The following is a 22,887-nucleotide window of genomic DNA, read 5'->3' as shown; positions in this document are numbered from 1 at the left end:
GTATATATATTTAATACTTTTATATATCTATATATGTATAATTCGGGTTTCAGGTTGCTTAACGTCTTTGCCCAAGCCCGTCCAAATTTAATTCGGGCTTCTGAATTTTTGTCCAAGCCCGTACCGAATTTGAAAATATTTTATCCAAGACCTAAAAAAATTCAGGCTGGGCTCGGGTTGCTCGGGTTGAACCCGCCCAAGTTGCACCCCTACGCAAAATGGGAAGTCTTTACCATCCTGGAGAAAATGACCATTCAGGGTTTCCAAGATCGGTCTATGAACAAGCTCATAGCGTTTCCCGACCTGCTTGGCTCTAGCTCTACCTGCCATGTCTTCTCTCTTCCTGGCCTAATCTTCTTTGGTGGGCGTATAGCCAAGACCAAAGACATGTGGGTTATGTGGCACATCGGCCAATACTGTGACACATTTCCGGCCACTTCTTCCCAACCCCATTCCTGCCACATGTTGGAGCTTGTTCATGAAATAGATTGATTGGGCGCTGACATATAAGCCCCCATCTGCTGCCAAGATGGTTTGCACTACTCGGGCCTCAGTTAGAGTGAACCCTGAAAGGAAAACATCCTCCTCGCCATGAACAATTTCCAGCACATGTGTAGTTACCTCTAGCGGAGGATGTATGGACGAATTCCCAAACATAATGGCCACTCCCTTCCCGTGAGGGTATTTCAGTATTTGGTGGAGGGTAAAAGAGACAGCTTTTACCTGGTGCAATCAAGGTCTCCCTAGCAGTAGATTGAAAGTAGCCGGCACATCTAGGACATGGAACTCAATATCCTATTGAGCTGGGCCAACTTGAACTCTGATCTGTACCGTGCTCATAACCTCTCTGCTCGTATTGTCATATGCCCAAATCACCTGGGCTGTAGGCGCGAAATCTGTCGGTTTCAGGCCAATGGCATAAACTGTACGAGATGAACAGATGTTGATAGCTGACCCAATACCGACTAACACTACTGGCACCCATTTTTCTCTGCACTCCACGGATATGTACAGAGTTTTATTATGTGTTGAGCCTTCTGGCTGCAGTTCTTTGTCTAAGAAAGTTAAAGTTAGCGCAGCGCCTCCCGGGAAGACTAATCCCACAAGCTGTTCAGGAGTCGTGTCAATGGACAATTTTGCTCTATCCATCGTTGATAATACAGCCTGTCGATGCACGCGAGAAGCCATGAGCAGACCCCAGATTGAAATATCGGCTTGGATTTTCTTCAGTTGCTTCAGCACTGCTTCTTCTTCCAACTATTTTTCTTTCTACTTCTCAACTTCTCTATCCTTCCCAAAGGCCTCAGCCTGATCCAGGTGCGGTGGCTTGAAATACTGCCCACTCCTCGTCATATGGTCAATCTCCTCAGCATACCATGTGTCATCTGGTAGAGATTCATCCCAGTCTTGATCTATGTGAGCTAGATGTAGATCGTCATCCTCCCACCATACACCTCCGGTAACCAACAAACAATTGTTCGGCTCTGTTTGGATCACTCTAACATTACAGGCATCCCCCGCAGGGTGTTGGGCTTTTCTAGCTTTCTGTTTGTCTTGATCCCTTTCTTGCACAAACTACTTCAATGCAGCTTCCTGTTCTATATCCGCAGTACTCACGGTGCCCAGTTCTCGAGCTAAATTCTTGATACCGGTGCTCTCTGACAATTTCCCTTTTTCTTCAGCCATTTCGGCCACTGCAGCTATTCTTGCTTCCTTCTAGTTTTGTTTCAGTTTCTTCCTCTCAGTCAGGTTCATCACTAAGCCACCCGAAGTTGTTTGTCGACTCATTCAGATCAAACCAGTCAATCTGCATGTCCCCCTAATCCTGTTCGTCGTAGAATTGTAGATTGTCTAAGTCCTCATCTATCTCCGCTAGATCATCCAGTCCTTGGCTCGGGCCATCCTCCCGAACCACACTGACATCTGCTGCTGTTGGCAATACCACTTCGAGCTTGGCTTGATCAAATGGCACAATGTAGTGACGCAAATCATATTTCCCTTCAGCCAAATCCTCAGAGCACTCAGGCAGTGGACTGATACTCTCCTCTAAGGCCAACCTCCCTTCTTCTACTGCTGTCACCACCATGTTGAAGTGTGGACGCGTCTATCATACACAAGTCTGTGCTTTCAGGGATGAACGCCGCCGGTTTGGGAAGGTAGGAAGGGGTAATATATACACTAGGGTCATAGGGGATGGCCAATGTATGTATTAGATTTAGGTTCTGAGGTGGGAGAACTTGGTTGTGTACCGAGAGAGGGTTGGCGGTTACATTTGGCTTTTGGGGTGGTGCTATCGCCTTGTTATCAATGAGATCTTGAATCTCATAACGCAGCCCGAAGCATTGGTCGGTGTCTTGACTGTGTTGCTAGTGAAATGCACAGTACTTGGCTGGGTTGTGTTTTGGTGGGAGAGGATCGGGTAATGGGCGGGACTCTAACAGCTTGAGGTGCCCCTTTTTAATCAGCACCCTCAGGGCTTGTGATAAAGGCATATAGAGTGGGGTAAAGAACCTCTGGGATCAGGCCTGGTTGTTTGAAGTTTGTGGAGTTGTATTGGCAAAAGGATTGGTAGTTTTGGCTGTGGTGGTAACAACACTCACATCAGATGGTCGCGCAGTTGTGCTTCCACTAGTGGTTGCATTAGAACTGCGCACAAAAGGTCTCTTGGCCTGCTCCTTCTCATCGGTTATCAACCCCTGTTTCATTGCATCTTCAATCTGAACCCCTATCTAATGGAGCTCAATAAATGTGAACAACGGTAAGACGATCATCTTCTGCAATAATTTCCCTTGCAGATTGCGGACCACCATTCTGATTTGATCATTTTCTGATGGCCTAGTAGCTATCATCGAAGCCTTGGCCCTTCACCTCGTTACAAAGTCTAACAAGCCCTCTTTTGGCTCCTTACGGGTTGCCTCAAGATCACGGGTTGTGACCTCGATCTGCGTGTTGTATGAGTATTGTGCGATGAAGACCTCAGCCATTTCCTCTCAGCTCCGCTTTACTAAATCCTCCAGCTTTTCATACCAGATAGTAGCTATCCCTAACAAGGTCTGACTGGAAAGTGATAGCTTTTGAAGTCTGGTGAGGCCTATTGGCTATAGGATATCAGAGAACAACTGCAGATGAACCATGGGATCCCCAGAGCCATCGAATCAGTCTATGTGTGGCATTTTAAACTGGTCTGGCAAGGTTACTGCAGAGTCAGTATATCCATCTTGGATGTCGGGAATAGAGTTCACTCACTATGCCCGCTTGAAAAGCTTCTCCAACTTGTTGACCTTAAGTACAGTCGGATCAACTTCGAATTCAAATGGAGGCTCGGTTTGGTACACTGGTGCCTTAGAGGCTTGCGGTGGGATTAGGTCTACCGAATTGCCCAGATTCTCTTGGACATTAGTAGTGATTCCGAGTGTTGGGATACCCGCAGGAGGTGTATGGGAAATAGAAGCCATTGTCGGCTGTGGTTGCTGTTGCTGCAGCCTGTTTATTACTTCGGCTTGGTGGGTTACAACTTCAGCTTGGCGAACAGCATCTTGCTGCATGGTTTCCACTGTTTGCTAGAGATGACTAATTAAGTCTTCCATACTAGCTGCAGGGTACTGAGTCATCTAAATAAGTGAGTGATCTCTTGCTGGCCTATGTAGAAAATTGAGCCTGACTGGATACAGGTGATTGCTGAACTGGTGAATTATGTCAAACACTCCTCCGTCTAGTAACCGGTGGGAGCGACGCAAACACAGGTTGTCTCCTAACAAGATCCTCGGATCTGTAACGTCTCCTTACATGGGTCCAGAGTGCTTGGGGGATATCCAAACTATCCGAAGCAATTGTGATAAACTACCTAGCAAAAAGAAATAAAGCAAAAAGGAAAGTAAAAATCAGAAACCGCACAGCACCTCGGCTTAGATATTAACCATACACAAATGTATTCAAAGCTGTAAGACTGCACTCAAACACTGAATTCTACCCCCAAAACTAATATCTAACTTGCAACTGATATGCACATTCCTGTACAGTTTCACTACAAAGCACATACCAGGTAAGTGAGAACCAAAACACCCCTATGAGGGGGTAGGGTTACCCTGTCCTAGTTTCGTCAGGAACTAGGGTTCACTAGTCAAACAAAGTGGTTTCATGCAATCCTGAATTTAGGTAAGCATCATGTCCTAGTTTGGAATAGTCTCTATGGCTTTCGATATGCAACTAGGCCAAATGGTCAAAAAGGATGCCTCAGCAAGACTATCTAATATACCTCTCGCACCCAACATCGAAAAGTGAAAGGTGGATCAAACGGTACAGCGGTAATCCAGATCCAAGGGTTGTGTTCCCATCATGGCAGAGCCCATGACCGGTCAGCCTTTTGGCAAGCTTTTAGGCAAGCCTTCGGCAAACCGTCCAGGAATAACAGATGGCAAACACAGTGATTTAAACACATCAATACAAATGCAATGCAAAGAAACGCATAAGTGTAAATAAAATATCATATCATGAGTTCGAGTCAAGTTCTCTAAATCCCTAGCAGAGTCACCAGAAACTATAGCTCGACTTTTTTGCGCCTCCCCTTTCAAGAGGTCGAAATAAAAGCCCTACAGTTCAAACTCCCACGGTTCTAAATCTAATCTCACAAGTGCAATGCGAAATTGATAAACACCAAAGAGTCCAAATCTGGCAAATTTTTTGAAAAATCGATTTTGAATCAAATTGTCAAAAATGGACTGTTTTCCCAGATACAGAGTCGCCACCTAAATATTTTATTTTGGAGAAATTTAGGAAATCCATGACTCGTACCAAAGGAAACGTGCCCGTCATCACCAAAATTATCTCGGTTTGGGAACTTAGGTACGAGAGAGAAAGGTCACGAATTGAGCACCCCCGCTCGCCCGGTCAAAGATTGGCCTCTACTAATAATGATATGATTTTTATCAACATTATATGCTCTTATTCCGATTTATTAGGCTAGCATTTACTATGTGATGCACGTACACAAGATATAAACTAGTTAACTCAAATTGGAACAATTCAATATCATGTTTGTTTTTCGAAAAGGGTTTGATTTTGCCACTTAACAAGGTGGGCTTAAAGTTTGTCAATTTGCCACTTGACAAAGTGGGTTTAAACGTACATTCATTGAATCATTCCAATTCAAGCAAAAAACCTTCATTCACAAGTATTCAAACAGTTTAACAAGTAAGCACTTAGCCTTATGGCAAGCATGCTAGTCATGGCAATCACTCGCACTCATGCAAGTATGCTAAAGCACTAAAAACTCACCTAGTACTCCAAGCCAAGATAAGACAAAAGAGTTAGAAAAACATGCATGATACCTAACTATACAAGATGGCCAATGCAAAGCGTGCAATAATGAAACTAAAATAGGCTCAGCTACTTAACATGTTATATGCAATAATTTTAAATAACATGTGGTCTAAACATGTATTCAAAGAAGTATTTGAAACGACAATGCAATTAAAATGATGCGCCGAGCCTCGGTGCATGCAATACAAATGGATGGAGGCAAACATGCGATATGCTAATTGAAACGTGATGCCCCTAATCTAACCATCAAAAGAGGATAAATAAAAGGGAGAAAGGCGTGGGATTCGAAGACATGCACATTATTACAACATTGATGCCCTTGCGCAGGAGAGTTCGAATGAATGAACTAGCTAATCTAAACTACTTAACTAATTATTACAAAACCGAATGAAATAAATTAACTAACTATTCTAAGTTAATTAAATAAGTACAACGCAAACTAATTAATTAACTACTCTACGCTAATTAATTACAAAGAAAAACTAATTAAACTAGTTAACTAATCAATCAATCTAATTGATTAAATAATTACAACACTTAACTAATTAGCTACAACTAATAAATTACAACAAAACTATAATTAAACACTAATCAAACTAAACAAATAGTCCCAGGAATGGAGAGGTGCATGCATGCTCGGTTTCCACCTAGAAAACATCCACTGTTTTGCTTCTAATTGCCTCTGTTGCACAACCCTTGCACTGGTTTTCCACCTTCAGATCAACTCTGCTTTGCTTCATAAGCATTTGCTCAAAATTCACTGGTGGCCGGTCGACCACCATTGAGGGGTTGTCGTCCAACACTGATGGCCTGCTGGCCAGAAATAATGGTCGGTCGGTCACTGATGATGCACTATTCCTTGCTGCAACACAGAGCAAACAGGGCAAAGAGAGGGCATTCTCACAGGTTGTTTGTACTGTGTATCCCTCCTTATCATCGAAGCATCTTAAAGGATTGATACACTTGGTCCTCAAACCATCAATTAAGCAATTTCATTGCATGATGGCTAAAGGACCAAGGTGTACAATATATGTACAAACAAGACCAAAATCCATTACCCTATCATGCATGATCAAGGGCAATGGAGACCTTAGAAAAATTGGCACATTTCATCACTTTGAGTATGAAATGCCCCAATTTTTCTTTGTGTTCAAATTAACGTCCGATTTGAACACACCAAAACACAACCAAATGCTTATCTTGCACAATTTTAGTTTTCATTTTTATTTACTCATTTTAGATTACCAACCATTCTTTAACCAATTAAGTCCATTGGTGAGTAAGTCCTCTAAAAGAGAATGAAGTGTCAAACACGGGGTAGTTTAAGGCAAGAGAGAAGTGTCATGCCGTTGATAATGAACCCTCAAAAGAGGATTAAACCATTCGGCATGAACCTCAATCTCAAGCTTAAACTATCCTAAGGTTGAAACAACCCTCAAAACAAACAAAAAAGCCAAGAAATGAGGGAGGTTGCAGAGATTATACTTGCTAAAATTAAGTGAGAAAAACACTGAAACATGCAATCAACTCAAACAAGTGGTGTCTAAAAGCCTAAAACACCAAGCTTGTGAGGACACTTACACTAGAAGCCTCCAAAACAAGACTCAAATGCAACAACCAGCCAAAAAAAGAGTTAAAATAGTCTAAAATGAAGCCTAAAACATGCTGGAATTAAGTTACAAAAGGCTAGAAAATTAAGCTAACACATAAAGCTAACTAGGCTAGCAAATAAGACACAAGGAGGGGAGGCTAACCCCTCCAAATTTAAACTTCAAAAGATGATTTTTACCACTAAAAATACTTTGAAATTTAGTGTTCAAAAGCCCAAAAAAAGGTAGTTTGAAAGTGGGAAGCAAATGTGGAAAGGCCTTACAAACAAGGAATAAAGAAGGGTAAATCACCCCCTAACTTTAAATGGCCTAAAACCACCAATTTCAGCCCACAAAATTGTGTTTTTTATAGCCCAAAACAACACAAAAACAGTGGAAAAAAAATGTAGAAAAACAAGTATGCAAAGTAAGGTAAAAAGGCAAGTATTATACCTCTTGAAGCAAATATCAACTTTAGGCAACAATTCAAGCCAAAACCACCTTCTAGAGCTCCAAAAAGGCCTCAAGGAACCTCAGCTCAAAGATGATCAACTTTGGTTAAGGAGGTGTAGGCAAAAGTGTGGTGTATGTAGACTAATGTGCACAAATTTGCAAGAGAGACAGAGAAATGTAAAGAGAGAGAGGGAGAGAGAGATTTTTGCTCCAAAATTTCCAACCTTCAAAAATGGGGGAGGAGACCCCTTATATATAGAAAAACATGCATTTGGCCGAGATATATCCATCCATACACGTGTATGGAGATGAAGCCCATTATGCCAACTGTTGGAACAGCTGCGAACAAAATATCTAAAAAAAGACACTGATAGTCGGCAGGCCACTAATGTGGCCAGCAAGGCATAAGGGTGGCCGGCAAGGCACAATTGGTGGTTGGCAGCCCACCATAGGAGGCCTGCAAGTCCTAAGGTCTGGAGGTTTGAAGCACTAGGGTTTTGGTCCAAAACAAGGCATGGGTTTTGGTCCAAAACAAGGCATAGAGTAGACAGGGTTTAAAGGCTCAAAGGCAAGGCATTCCACCGAAAACTTCGGGCACTAAAACGAGCACATGCAGTCATAATCATCGAGTGCACAAGCGATGACGTTCAAGCCTTAAGGACGGTCAAAAATAGGGTATCTACAGTCCACATCCACACATGCATACTTGAAAAACATTTTCAGCCACATAGGGTGAGCATAAAGCCCAGTAGAGAATATTTCAAAAACTAAACATGGTCCACAACATAAATGATCATGATGCAATATATATATACAATATGCCCAAATGCATTTTCAAATTCATCTGACTTCTCAACAAAATCTTTTCTTTCGAAATACCAAAACCTTACGTTTAATCAAAACCTTTTCTGAGTTCAAAACATCTGTTTGATATAAAATCCCTTTCAAAAAACCAATCTAGGTATCTCAATACCAACCAACAAATATATTGCTAAATCAAATACGAATACATCGCTAAACAACAGCAAACACATTGCTAAAACCTTTTTCCAAAACATCATTTCAAGCCAAAACGATAGTAAATAAAATGGGTAAATCTCCAGGGCCAATATTCACACGAGTAGCTATACAAGTCACAAGGTCATTTTTACCTGTGCTAACCGGAAAGCTCGACACCTACCGCGCGAGTTTAGGTTTTTCACCATGGACACATTTGCCAACTTAATTCTATTTTAACACCCCCTCATGGCTTTACCACTTTATTTACCTTTTTCCAATAGCACAATACATGTGATTCAAAAGATTGTTTTTCCAAAACAATGCAAATGTTCTAAAACAAAATATGAGAATTTCCAAAACCTCTGTCTAAACATACGGTTTCAAATTCCAAAAATCTATTACATGCTCCATGATATGAATGATTTCAAAATTCTTAATTCACATGCAATTTCTAACATACGACAATGCTATCCTCCACCGATAGCCAAAACAATTATCTCTAATGCAATAATTAATAGAGAACAATACAAATATAATTTTCCAAACGAGTAACAACACTCATTTTCAAAATCCCACAACCATTTTCCCTCCATCTCTTTCCAACCAAACCATTTACCAAAAATCAATCCAACTCCCAAAACAATATCATTTAGGGTTTTTCTACAAATTGGAGCTTTTCCACTTTTAGGAATTCATATGCAATTTGTATACCAAAAATAACCATAGTAGCATAACTATAGCCCAAAACCTCCCCAAATTTCCCAAAACCCTCAAGCCCAAAATAACATTTCAAAATCAACCAAATGACTACCAAATATATATAACAAAATACGCCACAAATATGCTTCTGAACTCATATTTAGTTAAGGAAATAGACCCTACCTCAACTCCAGAAGAGAAGAAAGCCAAAAAGCCCCAAAGGCCAACGTCGACGACAACACAAAGCTCTTGGATCAAAAGAAAACCCTTGATAAGATCTACAACCTTTCTCAAAGGACTAAGGCGAAAAGATGTCTCTAACCGAGTAGATCTAGAGATTTATGTGAAAAAAAGTTGAGTTTAGAGAGAAATAGAGAGATTCACGGCTCAAAGAAGGAAAACAACAAGAGAGAGAGAAAAGAAAATGAATAAGGAAAGTGTGTTTGAGATCTATTTATAGTGGTAGAACAATAGCCCTAATGTAACACTTGGGTGTTTTAATCTATTAGAATGTGTATTTAATCCCTTTATTTTCATTTTGGGAGTCTTTAAAGTTGTTGTATATTGGTTTTGAAGGAGTACAATCCGATTTAAACTCATTTTGTTTGTTCGTTCGCATTTGTTCTTGTCTAAAAGTTCCTTGGAAACTTAGAAATTCTGTTATGGGGTCGACACCAGCCTTCTTAAGGGTTGACCCTTACTTGTTGCCGTGTTCTGGAAGTGTTGCTAGAATTTAGGGTCAACACCAGCCTTGGTGGTATCGACACATGTCTTTTATTGTTGGCCTCAAGGGTCGACACCAATCTTGGAAGGGTTGACCCTTGTATATTGCAGAATCTGGGTGTTAGTTGCTGGAATTTTGTGTCGACCCTTCCAATCCAAGGGTCAACATCTTGCCTGCTACCAGATTGTCTTTTATTCTTGAAGGGTTGACACCACCACACCAGGGGTTGACCCTTGCATGTTTTTTTCAAAATTTTGGGGTTCTAATTGGCCCTACTTTTGGGGGTTTTGGACTTGCCCTTTTCATTAACCTTAGGGCTACTTTTCTACTACTATAAATAGACCCAAAACACTCCTCTCTCATAATTTTCTCCTCCTTCTTCCTCTCAAATCGTGAGTCTCTCTCTCTCTCTCTCTATAAACTCAACTTTTTCCCACCTAAATCCTTAGATCTACTCACCTAGAAGTATCTTCTCACTTGGGTCCTTTGAGAAAGGTTGTAGAGCACATCAAGGGCTTTCTATTGATCTGAGAAGTAAGTGGTTTCGTCGACTTTGGGTCTTCTGAGTTTTCCTCTTCACAACTTGAGGTAGGGACACTTTTACCTTAGTATTTCTTTGTTTTGAAGAGATTTCATGGTGTGGTTGTGACTTATTAGTTAATTTGAGGGTATTGTTGGATTAATCCCATGTTTTACATAAATAAACAATTTTACTTGACTCTTGCTTGAAATTTCTTTACTCTCTCTTTAAGAGTTGGTTTTGGAAATGTGGTGTTGTGTTGGTACCCACGGGGAGTTTATAAAGGTGCCCAAATGCCCAGTCTAGTCTTATCGCTGGACGAATGTAGGAAAAATATTTTTGGGTGTCCACACAGTCCTGCCATAAAACAGCCGGCAAAAGTGGAAAAACGGATGATTTTATTTGGAGTGCCCACTCCCTGCCGTATAATAGCCAGCAAATGTGGGGGCAGTTTTTTAAACATAAAGCAAAGGGTGTCTTGAATTGGACTCTTACAGATGGACTCATGGCTTGCTTTCTATGGTTGTGAATGTTTAATTATTGTGATTGATAACATGAATAGTAATTGCCATTGTTTGGTTATTGTGAATCTATATTTGTCATAACCCGAACCCGCCCCTATAGATTAAGGTCATAACCGACCAGTAATCATGAGATTACCTACAACCTCAAACAAGAATCAATTAAAAATTAATAATATGGGGCCAGATGCGGAAACAGGCTTAAAAATTTTGTCCAATGAGCTGTACTTACATGGCAAATTAAAAACATTTCCTATATACTTGATAATAACTCACACCATATATTAATAGTTAACATCTTGTGCACCCAGGATCATTCAAACGCATAGTCAGCTATACTAAAAGCTTATATACATAAATGGTCTATCATGACCAATGGAAATAACAAAAGAAAATACAAAATATCATAAACGAAGACTCTTACGTGAGGCACCTGGACTGACTTCACAAAACTCAGGTTCCTTTTTCAAACTCCACTAAGGCTGGGGTTGAACATCCCTTTGCTCACCTACATACATATAAATAAGAGTGAGCTAACGCCCAATGAATAATACCAAAGTAAAGGAGTTATATGAATGAGATTCATATTAAGTACATCGTACCCGAAAATTTCATATACAAACGGCTTAAGCCCATTCTGTGTTTTTGTTGTACATGTCAAACGACCTTAGGCCTATTTTAGATCCTTAACAAACATAACAGATGGCCTTGGGCCCATTGTATAACTTGTCAAATTCATCAAACGGCCTTGGGCCCAATTCAAACATTTCAAACGTATCAAACGGCATCAGGCCCATTATTTCCATATTCATATTTATGTGCATTTCATATTCGTGGTCATGATCACCTTTTTATTCAAACGGCCTTTGGCCCATTATGATATTCCAACGGCCTTTGGCCCATCATAATATTCCAACGGCTTTTGGCCCATCATGATATTCAAATGGCCTTTGGCCCATCATAATATTCAAATGGCTTTTGGCCCATCATAGTATTCAAATGGCCTTGGGCTCAAATCATGTTCTTCCCAGAGCCTTATACAAAAATTAAGCATATAGAATATTCATTCATAATTCAAATCAACAAATCCATGAAGCTTATACAAAAGTAGCATTTGGAAAATAATATACTTGAAAATATCTTTACTAAGATATTACTCACAATGTTCGGAGTGTTGATTCGTCCTCGTGGATGCTCCTACACAATTCATAAACATACACAAATCGGATCACAATGCTATTTAATCCACTCCTTAACTTGTTTAATTCTCTTAGGCTCCTTTCAAACCTTTTAATTCATTTAGAATGTACAATATATGCCTAAGAGTGTTCAAATCATGAACTTGCGTGGCTTATCCACAACTTCAAATAATACTTAGAAATTCTTTCAAAAACATGGATTACAAGGTTCATGCTCAAAGGATGAAATTCAATGTTCAAACCAAATGAATATTTCCTCTCTTTCCTAATCATGTACTTATGTTGTTTCTTAGCTTATTGGTCCTTAATAAATCATAATTCATGCTTAAGAATACCCAGAAAGAGATCAGAACGAAGATATGTGCTTAAAACGTCTTTTGAAAACATGCTGAAAATAAGCTGTTGGCTACAGCCAGCTGAAGGCAAAAACTGAGCTCACTTGAGCCACCAATTCTTCGCTCGAGCCAGCTTTTGTAGAGTTCAAAACACTGAGAGCTCGTAATGTTGGCTCGAGCCACTACTTGGTTGCTCAAGCCAGCTGCGAATTTTCTGGGTTTCAAAACAGAAAATATGAGTTTCAAAAATACGTTTTAACATTTAAAAGCTTGCATGGCCATTCCAAACTCATGAAAACACTTTGATAACCATAAAAATATTTTAGAAAACTCAAATACAAGATGTAACGCCCCGAAAATAAACCAACATAAATCAACCACATTAACCGACATTCATTAAATAATGACGATAAATCCTTACATCTTTACATGATTAATGAACGAGCTTATACAAAAGTTTCACATGCGAATATGCATTCACTAGCATGAAAAACACATGAATCTATAGCATGTGAAGTATCTAGTCTCAAGTAATTAGAATGCCCTGAAGGGCTTACATCTTCCAAGGCATAAGCCCGGTTACACAAAATGGTCTCTCGGACCCATACATGTCTAGCCCTTGGCTTACAAAAATTTACAATCACAACAAAGAGCATTATGCTCTCAAAACATATTTCCGCGCCCTAATTTGGCGGGTTCACCACGTCCTTTTCTGCACCAAAACCCATAAGAGTGAGCATAAAGGCCAGTAGAGAATCCTTAACAAAGTATATACATCTATGCAAAATTTTCGGTATTAAATGCAAATGCCATGCAATGCCAACTTAAAGAAAATTTCATTTACATGCCCATTAAAAGTCACCAAGTTCAACCATAGTTTGAAATCCCAACAATTCTGAAATTTACAATTTTATTCAATAGGGGCAGTAAATACGACTTAGGTAATCCCTAAGTTAGTGTCTGCAAGTGGGCTCAACAAGCACTACCAATAACCCCACTTTACCGGTTGCTAACCGAAAAGGAAGTGGTACCTCCTCCGCACGTGTTTTCGGTCTTTCACCCTGAACACTCAGGCCAACTTATAAATTCCATCTACACCACCTATCCGGACTTATCAACGTATTTACCCCATAGACATAACCATAGTTCTCATTTCAAATATTCTTTGCTCAATATAAACGTTTCCAAGTTCAATTCAAAGTGTATAATATTCACTTCATGTGTATGTGATGCAATAATTATCAATGTTTCAACAATAATACTGCAACAATCACATTTCCTATCTTCCCTTCTTCAATGTTATTTATCACAAAATAGTCACGTGTTCAATTAAATTCATAAACGAGTGGCAACATTTCCCCACTTTGTACAATTCTCAATGACTTGGCCATTTCAAGACTACATACCATATTTTGAATATCAACTCCCAAAATCACAACTTTCACATTTCAAAAAGCTCAACAATTTGGTCACCTCATAACTATACATGTCCATGCATTTAACATAAGTTTTAAAAACCATTTCCCAACCCTCATATACAAAGAGAATTATCATTTGTGCAAACAATAATATGAAATTCTCATTCATTCTTTCTTTTGACACAAGAAAATTTCATAGGTTCTCTTTACTTTTCAAAACCCCCAAATTTCTAGGGTTCTTCATCAAAATCAACACATCACCTCATTTCCTTGGTGAAATCTTCCCAAAAACCATTTTCCTTAAATTAATGAAAGTGAAACCTCAAGGGTTTAACAAAAGGATGAGATTTAAACCCACTTTAAATCAAGCTTTCTTAACCTCATACAAGAAGAACAAAGAATCAACATCCAACTTTGCAAAAACATATATATAACTCAAAGGAGACCCTACCTCAAGGTTTTGAAGAAGATGAGAGAAGAAACCCTAGAATCAAAAGATGCCAAACTCAATCTCCACTGCACACAAGGTAGTTCTTGCTTTGCTCACCAAGATTTGAGGAAGAAGATGGATCAAAGCTCCATGGATTGTAAGAAATCAAGGTTTTTGGGTGTTTGGTGAAGGTTTTTAGAGAGAATGAGGAGTAAAACGATGTTTAGAGTGAGAGAGAAATACCCTAAGTGTGATACATACACGGCCAAAAAGGAAAAGAAAAACAGAGATTCGGGCTGCCCAGAATCCCACACGTGCGGAGCGCCTCCCCTGCACGTGCGGCCTTCACCCCCCGCACGTGTGGTGGTCCCTTCCCACACTTCACTCCGTATCTGCCTTTTAGGCAGTGTGCAGCCCTCTGAAGCTCATCCCTCCCCGCACGTGCGGCCTCATCCCTCACACGTGCGGCCCCACCCTGCAAGTGCAGCCTAGGGCCCGCAGCCCCGAATCTTTTGGTTCGAACCTCTGGCACCCCGGACTTGACCGTGCATCCTCCGAAACAAGTGAAACTCAACACCGAATAAACAAGAACGAGAAATTTTATTTGAGAACCAAAACTTCCGGACACTACAACCCAATAAAAAAAAGAGAACGGAGTGAATAAATACACCCGATCATCACACAAGATCATCCATAAATCATTTGCTCAAAACCTCTTGAATTTACCAAAATTGAACTCAAATCTTCATACAAGTGAGGATTAATTTCAAAATTCTTTTCATGACTTTCCAAACATAAAATTAAGCTTCCAAGACTTATGAAACAATGGTGCATGTGCAATATAACTTCCAATTTCATCATGAATCATAGACTTCAAGCCCAAAATGATAAAATTCTACATATTCATCTTCTAAATTCAACATCGATGACAAGGATCATGCTCAAGAGTATGAAACTCTTCCAATTCATGAATTTGTGTATTTCAAACCTTCAAGACTTAGAAAGCATGGATGCATGTAAGTGACAACTCCTAATTCAACATGATTATCAAAGTTCATGCCCAAAACTTGAAGAGTCAAAGCAAATACTTGCATGTATGTACAATTTCATCTCAATTCCTACAATCTTTGTTCAACTCACACAATTAATCTCATTATCTTCTTAAATCCACAATTTAAGTGACTTAACTCCCAAATTGAGGTTTAAACTCTTACCTACTATATTCAATGAGGCTAGGTTTAGTAATTTCTTGAGCCTAGCTTCCAAATTCTTCAATCCTCCAAGCCAATTCCTCAAGATTGAGCTTCTCTCTCTCTAAGATGAAGATTTCTCTCTATATAGCTTAATCTCAGCAAAATGGTGAAGATGAGCTCAAAATTATGAGCCTAGGCACTAACTTAACATATATATAGTGGGTGATTAGCTTAAGTTAATTAAGCATGATTAAGACTAATCAACCATACTTAATTTAATTCAATTTAATCTAATTAATTTGATCCAAATCAATTTTTAATTAAATTTCACCATAGGCTCTAAAAATTACGCTGAACACAACAAATTAATCAATTTTGGTTTCTGGCTCCTCTATAGCCCTTAATTTTGGATTATAGCAAAAATTGTAATAGATATGTCTACAATCAACAGATAGGCATCCAAAAATTACATAGGACACATAATTAGCATTCAGATTCATCTTAGGCATATAAACACAAATATAATTAACGAATTAAAAGCTTAATACAAAATAGGGTTGTCACAATATGATTGTTAGATTACATGTGAAGATAAATTTCTTCGTAAAGTTTTTCTGCAAGAATAACATAGTCTTATTCAAAGGATTAAATACTTGATTAAATGCGTTCCTACTAAACATGTAGCTCAACCCTATCTTATTTTTCAGGAATTGACGAAGTACTACCTCCTTGATGAATTGGAACAAGTAGTAGCTCCTTTTTGGAAAAGTTGATTCATGTGTATTTTGTTATTTTTGGATTGGGATTCTGTAACAAGACTATTAATTTATTTTGTTGTCATTGTACACCCTAGAGGCTTATATTTTGTAAGGCCATCTAGTTCATTGAACTGGAATATGAATTCCAAATATTGTGGAAATGTGCATGGTGAATTGTAATCTCTTACCTCTTAGTTAAATGAGAAAGATGGCTTTTTAGGGTATATTCTTGTATTTGTCTTGACATATTCTTGTGGAAAATTTCAGGGCATTACACCTAAAGTCAATGAAAAGAATAAGTCAAAAACTCCCAAAAATAGGGCCCAAACTGAATCCAAAAATCTGAAAATAACTCGCAGGGGTCGACCCCCAAGGCAACGGTGTTGACTCTCAAGAAGAAATGCTGAGACACTAATGTTTGCAGTAGACAAGAGTCGACCCTAGGAACCCGTGGTGTTGATCCTAAAAAATAGTAACAACACCCAGAACACAGTAACAGCAAACAAGGGTTGACCCTAGAATATGTGGTGTTGACCCCAAAAAATTGTTGAGACACCAAAAGTAAGGCAACAAGGTCGTGTCGACCCTAGGAACCCATGATGTCGACCCTAGGAACCCATGATGTCGACACAAGAACAGAATATCGAAGTTTCTGAAGAACTTTTTGACGAAATCAAGCGCGAACGAACAACTCTAACAAGTCCAAATCAAATAGTACTCCCCCAAAAATCAAGATATAACAACTCCAAAGACTCTCAAAATGAAAATAAATGAATTAAATACACTTTCTTATAGTTTAAAGGACACAAGTGCTACACTTATTGAAAACATCCTTTTTTCTTAAAAAAAAATTACTAGATGAGTAAAGAAAATCTTAAAGGAATTACAAAAATTCATTTAATACTAATACATATATTATTATACTATTAAACATTTAAATAATACCATGGTACACAAGCTTTTGTGGTGTTAATTATCACAAATATTATAATTAGATCATTTTGAATAATAACTAAAAGAAATAGTTATAATTAAACACTACATAAAGCATAACTAAATACCTTTTGAATCATAACTAAAATAATGTAATATTCAATAGTTATAACTAACACCATTATAGGTCATAACCAAATACCACAATTGGGGTGTATAAAAAAATTTTAAACGGCAAATTGTTTGTCAACTTTATATATGCAAACAAGTGTAAAATAGGTATTTTAAAAATTAATTTCTTATATTAATTTTTTTTCGTTAATTGACTTGAGATTGACTAATGAAAAGATTGCAATTGTAATGAAAGTTTAAATCTTAGAGAAGGCGATGTAATTTCTAGAACGTAAGGAGAATACTTGTATTAAAGACAAACTTCTAGAGGTGCTAATTTAATTTCCCTTTGATTGTTTTGACCTATTATACTAACTATTTTATCTCAAAAATGAATGCAAGATAGCTTGTGTCTCTCTCGAGGACAACACTATGTACAAAATAATTTCTCCAATTTTGAATTGCACAATTATGCATTGTGGTGTGTTTTGTGAAACTTTCAAAAAGCATAATAGTATGCACTCTTTTGAACTGATAATACTATGCACTTAGAAAAATATTTTGATATTAAAAAGAGACACTTACCAATTAGTCCTATTAATTAAATTTATTTATTTATAGGTCTTAACTAACAAATTTATCACTATAAAAATAAGAGATCGATAAATTTATCACTGTAAATTTATTCATAAAAATAAAGAAACTGATAAATTTATCACTACAAATTTATTCATAAAAATAAGAGACTCATAAATTTATCAGTAAGACTTAATGAGTAATAAGTCTCAAAAGTGTGACTTATTGGTAGTTTCTCCTATTAAAAATAAAATATGTAAGTTAAATTTATTTTAGATGTAACCTACACCATACTGAATTTACAAAATAGACTTTATTTTTATAAAAACACTAGGGCTATATCCATGGAATACCAAAACGGATAGTAAAATGGACAAGAGATTTACTGATTGAAAGGTCTCTGTTTTTGTTTAAGTAAGCATAAGCTCGGGAATAAGCTACATTCCACTCATTGAATGCGGTGCGTATGGTTTGCAGCAGAGCAGTCTACTCTGATGAGGAAATGCTGATTTAATAAATCATCCTGAAATTTAATAACACATTTAACAATGGCTAAACATTCCTGTTTAATGGTTGGATAATTTAAAGCGGCTTTATTCCAATGCCCAGAATGGAATCGTAATAATTCCTCTTTCTGAGTTTTGGGATTAAGCTGTTTTAAAATTCCACCAAATCCTTCATTGGAAGGATCAGTTTCGACAATCTTTTTCTAATTAGGATTAGGTAACTGTAAGCAAGGTAACTGTTGCACTTTAGCCTTAATTCGGCGAACGGCTAACGTATGTTCAGGTGACCATGGTGGTGGATTTTTCCTTAACCTGGTATACAGAATGTTAGCATCTGCAGATAAATTATGGTAATAGTCTGTAACTATGGTTTTGGTAAATTTCCCTGATTGAGCATCTATATAAGCAGTAGCTAATAAGGGTTGACGAGTAGTATCACCATTAGGGGCTAACTCCAGTGCTTGAGGAGACGGATGTAAATCATTAATAGCTTGTCCTTCAGTTGTCGTCCAAGTCTTATACTGATCTTCCATAGTATTTAGCTGAGGTTGACTAAGCTGTTTGGTACCATTCTACGAACGGTATTAATTTCTGGTGTAACTCAAGATGTTGATAATATTGAGTTTTATATTCTGCTAACTGTTCAGGAGTATGATTAGTAAAATACCAATCTCTAAAACCTTTATATTTTTCCTGATTAAATTCCTGGTTTAATATTTTTCTATTTTCACTTCCTCATGTGAAATCCATTAGATTTCAAAATTCATATCACTGGCTGTTGGGCTATCTGGTTGAGGTGTTGTGTAAACACCATGAGGAATCCGATTTTGGGATAATCTGATTCCTTGAATTTCTGAATTCATCGGATCTTCTTGTGGATCACTAGGTGGTCTACTAGGAGGTCGAGTCGGTATCTGTTGGAAAATAGAATCAACAGACTGTCGAATAGAGTCAACCGACTGTCGACTAGATTCTGGAAGGTCCACCCTATAAGGTGGAACAGATCGGAAACTGTTGTTGGAAAAGCTTCTTGGTGCTGTTCTGAAACTAGCATTAGAAGAACTACTTCTGGTAAATAAAGGTTTCTGGAATTGAAGGTAAACATTACCTCCTTGTGTCTGAATAACATCATCAATGTTATGTTGAATTATCGGCTTGGGAGGCACAGCATTTGGAATCTGCCATCTTTCTGGAAATGTTATGTCCTTCCAGGGGATTAACTTTGGTACAGCTACTTGACTACTATAAAGATTAGTCTCAATTAAAACTGTTTGTCCTGTTTCAGTTTTCTTTCTAACATAAGGATTTAAAGTTGTTAAAGCCTTAATGTAGATTCTGGAATGTACTGAAAAAGGAGGGGTTCCTGGTTTGTACTCATATCCATGAGTAAGAACTCTTAGTTCGAGCACATCAGATAGATTAGCATCACATAGTGCTATGCTAAGGTTCGGATAAATATCAAAATATACTGGTCCATGAGACAGACTTGTCTCAATGGCTCCCATAAGTGAAGCTCTCCAGTTAAGGCATCTACCATCTCTAAGGGTGCACTGAATACTAGTGTTTTGACCGAGAAGGGTCAATGGTTTAAAAGCAATTTGTACTAATCCGATGTGGATGTACTTATACTGTTTTAAAAATGGTATAAAATCATTTATATGAATTAAACGGATTATTTCATCATTATTCTGTATACAAGATGCATGTTCAAAGGTCTTGATTATTGTTTTACTGAAAAATTGGAAGCGGCCTTTCTTATAAATGGTTTGTGGATCTATAGATGGGATAGTCCATTTATCTAGGGCTTCCTTTACATCCTGATAAGCTACTAATTCAGCTGCTTCGGCTAAAGAGGAAACTGTATTTCCTACTGTTGTTACTGATTCAGATCCTGGTATTTCTACAGTATTTTCTTGTTATTCAGACATGCATGTATAGTGACCATATATGTTTAATTTATTTAATTTATATTTATATTATGTGATTATTAAAACTTGGCTCTGATACCATGATAGGTGCTCACTAAAGGATAAGGCTAGCATGTCTGTCAACGATTTACGGGCATCGAACGGTCCAACGCACTCTCTACTACGTGACCTACTCCCTACGCGACTTGGATGACGTCCCACTAACCCTTACAAAAGCACAAACCCAGGAATTAATCCACACATAATATACTTATAAAGAAAATAAATTACAACATATATGATCTCATAAATTTACTGTTGAGGTGGAGGCCTTCTGGCCGCCCACGCAACTATCTGTTCGTTAATCAGAGTCTGCGATTCAGCTATACGCTGATCACACTCTGATATACGCTCAGATATATACTATTGGGTATAGAAGTCTACTGGTGTATTAAGATAATAATTTTTCTGATGTTGCCAAAATTCTAAATAAGATAATAACTGTTCTAAAGCATTAACACAGGGCATTCATACTTACAAACATGGAGAGTGCTGCCAACGTTTATTATTATTAATGGAAGAAGTACAAGTATTTTATAAGAGGGGGGTTCGAGAGAGATAGTAGTAAAGAGAGAGAGAGGGCTTAAAACTGAATCCAAGGCTGCCTCAACAAGGGTGAGACCATCCCTATATATAATACAAAGAAGATAAGAGAGAATCTAACAGGAAGACAGGTGCCATTTTTTCATAAGCTAACAGAATTGCACCTTCTCTATAAACCAATCTTATCTTTAATTATGTCGACAAGTGGAGCTGTCTTCTCCTAGGCACTGGTAATGGGAATCTGCTTTTGCAAAAGTATTTTGTCTGTTTGTGCCGACGCCTTAATGCTCGGGTCCTTTTCCTTTTCTATCTTTTTCTTTATTTATCTTTTCTGCAATTACAGCTGTTAATGAGTCCCAAAAGTCACCAAGATTGGGCTCATCTTCTTCTGGATCTTGTGACTCTCCTGCCAACACGTGTTCAGCTGGATCACTTTCTGGTTCTGATGGAGTCTGACTGGTGCCTGACTTCATGGAGACATCATCATCATGGCTAACTGTTTGGAGGAACTGTTCTTTCAGAAAATCCATGCTTTTAATTATTAATTCTTGTTCTGAAAGATGAGGATATTGCTGTTTTAATTCCTTTTGAATTTGCACAAAGGGATTACTGGATAGTGCTGGTGATGGAGCTGGAAGAGCTGGCTGTGTAACTGTTTCCCAACAAGCTTTAGTATGCTGTTGAATTTTCTGGACAGTTTCTGTTAAATTAGGGTTCATACCCTTATCCCACCATTTGACAAAAAAGATTCTTTTAAGGCGGGGAACCTTATTCTGGTAATCACAAGCAAAGTCCCATTTCCATATCCATGGAATACCAAAACGGATAGTAAAATGGACAAGAGATTTACTGATTGAAAGGTCTCTGTTTTTGTTTAAGTAAGCATAAGCTCGGGAATAAGCTACATGCCACTCATTGAATGCGGTGCGTATGGTTTCTGGTAAAATGTCAAGAGAAAGCCCAAATTTATCCCACCAAACGAGGAACCAATTTGGAACATCGTTTTTGAGAACATCAGGGCAAATACGGATAAACCAAGAATGGTTTTTAATGGGATTCTGGTAATAGAAAACTTGGGTAAAAGCATCAATATAATCCCAATAACTGTATTTGGTTTGCTTGTTACGCAAATCAATATCTCTAGTAGTATGCGGATGAATGCCCCAAGTAGAAATGGGCATAAGTTGACGGATGACAATTTTACTAAATTGAATTGGGCTAGCAGTTTTATTAACATCATACAGTGTATGTTTAATTTCAGCGGCCCCAGTTTCGGTTAATATCTGTTCATAAATATATCGGTATTGGTCAAAGTGAGGTGGAGATTGCTGCGTGGTAAGATACCTACGCTTGATCTCCCAGGGATCTGACATCCATTGTTCATCGGCTGTTTCAATATAGAGGACTGTTTCCTCAGTAATACTGTTAGGAGTATACGATTCTTCAGTTTTAAGGAGTATATCCTTAGCTGATGGATTACTGGTTTGACCCCTTAAAGGTGGAAATTCTGTTGGATCATAGCGAGGGTTGTTACCCCGGCCACGACCACGACCTCTGTGGCCTCGACTGGTCATTCCTCTTCAAGATGCGATTTCTGCAAATATTCACGGGTTAAGAAATCAGGCAAAGAGTTAGTTTCTTCTTTGATATATTCGATGTCAAAATCAAAATTGGATAAATAACTCTGCCAAGTCAAAAATATCTGTTTGGATGTAAGATTTTTTACATCCTGTTTAAAAATCTGTTTAGCAGCAGAGCAGTCTACTCTGATGAGGAAATGCTGATTTAATAAATCATCCTGAAATTTAATAACACATTTAACAATGGCTAAACATTCCTGTTTAATGGTTGGATAATTTAAAGCGGCTTTATTCCAATGTCCAGAATGGAATCGTAATAATTCCTCTTTCTGAGTTTTGGGATTAAGCTATTTTAAAATTCCACCAAATCCTTCATTGGAAGCATCAGTTTCGACAATCTTTTTCCAATTAGGATTAGGTAACTGTAAGCAAGGTAACTGTTACACTTTAGCCTTAATTCGGCGAACGGTTAACGTATGTTCAGGTGACCATGGTGGTGGATTTTTCCTTAACC

Source organism: Camellia sinensis, chromosome 13 (assembly GCF_055761805.1).
Source record: "Camellia sinensis isolate YWXY chromosome 13, ASM5576180v1, whole genome shotgun sequence".
Lineage (NCBI taxonomy): Eukaryota > Viridiplantae > Streptophyta > Magnoliopsida > Ericales > Theaceae > Camellia > Camellia sinensis.
Note: the sequence above shows the minus strand (reverse complement) of the source record.